Source organism: Arachis hypogaea, chromosome 16 (assembly GCF_003086295.3).
Source record: "Arachis hypogaea cultivar Tifrunner chromosome 16, arahy.Tifrunner.gnm2.J5K5, whole genome shotgun sequence".
In the NCBI taxonomy this organism is placed as follows: Eukaryota; Viridiplantae; Streptophyta; class Magnoliopsida; order Fabales; family Fabaceae; genus Arachis; species Arachis hypogaea.
The window spans coordinates 121,845,740-121,850,187 of record NC_092051.1 but is presented as its reverse complement, the minus strand read 5'-3'; the positions used below and the strand labels follow the sequence as shown (position 1 = coordinate 121,850,187).

The 4,448-nt window shown below is 33.0% G+C and overlaps 1 long non-coding RNA gene across 1 annotated transcript; it reads right to left on the bottom strand.

Annotated features, from left to right (window-relative positions):
- Positions 1 to 1,473: 1,473 nt before the first annotated feature.
- LOC112754806 (uncharacterized) lies at positions 1,474 to 3,581 on the bottom strand. Its single transcript, XR_003178735.3, has 6 exons — positions 3,518 to 3,581; positions 3,270 to 3,429; positions 3,067 to 3,192; positions 2,721 to 2,783; positions 2,494 to 2,596; positions 1,474 to 2,095 (listed from the first exon to the last, which is right to left on the bottom strand). It is a non-coding gene; the product is annotated as an uncharacterized lncRNA (long non-coding RNA).
- Positions 3,582 to 4,448: the final 867 nt, after the last annotated feature.

The window sequence follows — 4,448 nt, the reverse complement described above, 5'->3', positions numbered from 1 at the left end:
TATTCTCGCACAGCATCGGACCAATTTAAGCCGGTACTGCCGGTTCATTTACCGGTTCACATTTTTATGCGTTTTTTCGTAGAAAACTACATTTTCCAACTCAGAAAAATCTACTGAGTCCGAAAATCATATTTAAAAGTTCTAATTCACATTCTAAATTTTTGGACCCTATTTTGGGAAATTTAATTATTTAATTAAACGGTTAATTAATCGCGGTTCTTACATCAGCGACATGCAGGATTATAAATAAGGTTATATATTCAACTCTAGGGGAGAAAAGTATAGTCTCATTAGGTATCTCAAGAAAGTTATACAACTAAAAAATGCATAAGATTTATTATACTTCAGTAATAATCTGATGGATAACGAATTTATACACTTACAGTTATTGTGTATTTTATTAGTATCTTTGTCAGATATTTGAGTCAGAGAAGATTGAATCACTAAATAGTAGACAACCAAATTTTGCTATACCAAAATATTACATGTTCATACATATGAAGTCAGAAACTAAAGTTGGAGATCATTTGGTGTTTAAATTCTGATTTTGTTGGATGTCAAAACAATTTTAATTCATTGCAGGTATATTCATATGTTCATTGAAAGAGTTCTTTGAAAAAATGTTGATAAGATATTTATTACTCTTTCCACTAAAGCACTTGAATATAAAACACATTTTGAATGGCATCCGATTACGTGACTACAAACACATGTCACAAATTATGAATATATATTTGAAAGACCACTTGAGTTATTTTATGATAATGTGTTAGTAGTCTAATATTTTAAATTGTTATTAAACAAGAGAATTCAGAGTGTTTAAGTGCCTAATGAGCAAATTAGCACAAACTCTATAAATGTATGCATATTTAGTTTATAAAAAACAAACGCCAAAGTCTTTTGTGCAGATACTATTCATATGAATGTCAGCGGCGAATTTAAGGGGGCTAAAGTGGCCATGATCTCACAACTAGAAAATGGATTAATACAGACAGATTTACAGACGGATTTAGTCTTTATTACAGACGGATTTTTGGTTACCAACGAAATTACCGACAGATTTTGTCCCTCTGTAAAAGCGCCGTCGGAAATTATTTACCGACGAATTTTTTTCGTCAGAAAATTACAGACGAATTTTTACCAGTTACCGATGGATTTTTCCTCTGTAAATTTTCTATCCATTTCCCAAAGGCGACGAACTTTCCGACGGATTTTTCGTCTGTAATTACAGACGGATTTTTAGACGGATTTTTTTTCTGTAATTACAGACAGATTTTCTGACGGATTTTCCGTCTGTAATTACAGATGAATTTTCCGACAGATTTTTCGTCTGTAATTTGAACTTTGAAAAATCATCCCACATTCTGATTACAGATAGAAAATTCGTCTGTAAATCCGTCAGTAAGGTAAAATAGAATTTTTTTATTTTTCTAAATGCAAAATAAACTTGTTTTCATATAAAATAAATATAAATTTAATACAAATTTTTATCTAATTTGTATTCGAATATTTATAATATTTCAAAAAATAAACAAATTCATCGTATTATGAAGTACTATAAACAAGCAAGTCAATATAATTCAAAACATAAACAAAATGTATTGATCATCAACTATAATTCCTAGTATATTGTTCAACTATACTAAAACTATCAGCTATAGTCTTCAATGTCATCTTCATCCTCATCATCATCATAGTCCTCATCCGAAGACATTGAGGGTGGCGACGGTGGTAGTGGAACTGCACTAGAACTACTTGACGCTCTAACCTTCTTATAATAGCTAATCTTTCTTTTGTGACACATTTAACTTGGACAATAAGAGCTATATTTCTCACTGGAAGTGCTAGTTTCCACAACAGGACTTCTGGTTGCCACAGGAGAAGAATCAGGTGATTGTTTCTTCTTCTCAGCAGTAAGAACTTGAGAGAGAGCAGCTACTGCTGCTGCTCTTTGTGATCCTTGACTTCTTCCAGTTGTCTTAGGGCTAGAACTTTTGGTTCTGGATGATGATTTAAATGCAGAGTTTAAAGCAGCCAAAGCTTCTGCTCTTTGTCTTGGTCCTCCTTGATTCAGCCCATTCAATCTATCCTGTGACTGTGAGAGTAGAAAGTATTAGAAAGAAAGGCAAGTTCCAACGGAGTATGAAATCATCATGATCTGTGACTTGATTTGGAGATGTTCAATTTAATTTAAAAACTATGATATCTTTCCTTCATTTTTCTTTTTGGCAAATTTAATTTAAATACTATGATATTCTTTCCTTCAATTTTCTTTTCGGCAAAGATGGAAAAACCTGAACCTGTACCTACCTAAATATAATTATTAAATTTACCACTAATAACAAAAGAAAAGATACCATATACAATATGCTTAAATGCTTCATCATTATCCTACACCCTCTTGTTAGGAGAACCTACTTTTGGTTGAATTTCATTGACTATAAAACAACAAAGAAAAACATAGTTTATACAATCTTAAATATGTTGCCATACCATACTGGATGTCATATCAGAAGATGAATTAAAGGCATTAGACAAGGCAGAAAGCTTCAGCTCTTTGTCTTGGTCCCCCTTGACTTGGCCCATTAGACTTTTCCTGTCAACATATTCAGCAAGCATAGTTAAACAGATATTCATTGCACAACATATTTACTGTACAGCATTAGAGTAAGAAAAATAGCAAAATTTTTGTTATCAGAATTAATAACTCAGGTCTATACCTCTACAGCATGGCGAATCCCGAAGAGTAATGTCACCTTTTTCTGGAAAGAGTTCCCCTGTACCTGCATTGCATCAGGAAATAATCCATAAAGTGGCTCATTTTGAAACATGGACATGCATATGGATTACCTAATCAATTTCAGAAATCACACATATATCCGATATACTTCAGCTAAGTATATGTATTGATAGCATTATGTAGCACTATAATAAATATAATAGTAACTTTTACATGCAGAAAACTGTAATCAACAACTGCAGAGGATAATAATTGCCAGAACAAAGTCATTTCTAAGAAAATAAGACAAATAAAAAATTGGAATTATGTTATGTTGTAGCACATACCGAAGCTTTAGCATGGTCCCATGGAAAGTATGTTGTGAAAAAGCATGGTTCATTCCTTTCTGTTACTTTATATAGCGGTACCCGAGGAGATAGTCCCTCTAGTGATACAGCCTTATCTATATAGCTCTGAGAAAATTTTCCAGAAGAAATCAAGTAAAGGACAATATGAGAAATAAATGCTCGAATCTGTTGAGCATGTTTACCTGGCCAATTTCAAAATCATTTTGTTTTTCTTTTGGGTCCACAGACTGGCCAATCCAAACAAACACTTCTGCACTTCTTGTACAAATCAATCAAATCATTTTTCTCTGAGTCAGATCCCCTATAGTTTGCTTCAAACTCCTCAATATCAGCTTCAGTGACCTGTTAGCAAGTATCATAAAACCTTGTAAATGCAAATAAGAACTGTGCGACAAGAAATCAGAACAAAATCAGGATCTACGCAAACAACCTTCTTGTACATTGTTCTAAAGTAGTTGTGAAGATTCTTGACAACATCCCCGGCAAGGTTCTGATTTTCAGAAACAAATATAAATGAATAATGTTGATGTACATGACACGGAAAAAAATGCTGAAATGCTTATATTGCATTCTGCTGTAATAAAATCATCATAACAAGAGCAGATTCCTCCACCAATAGTTGACAGACCATAAAAGTTTAATTTGAATGAATCTAGAAAAATGCAAATTACAGATATGTTATCTTGTGGTTTCAATGTTGTAAATGCATCTACAGATACGAGAAACCAAGAACACTCACAGCATCATCAACACAACTAATCTTATCATAAATGGCTCGCTTTTCTTCATCCCCAAGAATCGAGATAACATTTTTCAGTTGCTGAAATTTTGCTTTAGCTCTTGTAAATGATTAATTGAACCATAAACATCAAATTTAATAGATGGTCAGAGGCCTAATTAGACAAAAACCTGTTTGATGCTATTGTTAAATGGAGTGTTCAAAGAGCTTCAATAGTATTTTGCTGAGAAGATACTAAATTTTTATGGATATTTCAAAAATTTTCAGAATATTAAAGGGTACAATGGAATCTTTGGATATCAACGTGGCTCCACCCTGCTTACTGTAAAACAGAAAACATTAGATAAATACCTCATCACCAGGGTTCTTGTCAGGATGCAGCCTCAATGCTAACTTGTAATAAGCCTTCTTTATTTCCTGTTGTGATGCTGTTCTCTCTACACCAAGTACCTAAGAGCAAAGAAGCAACAGGTTAGTGTCCAAAATATCAGTGCTCTCTGCGCATTGATACAAATCAAGAAATGGAAACGGGTAAGTCATATACTCATATCTCAAAGAGTAGATGATCACCTAAGTCTTGATTAAAAACTCGCATCTGCAAGAAAAAAGCTATTTAAAACAG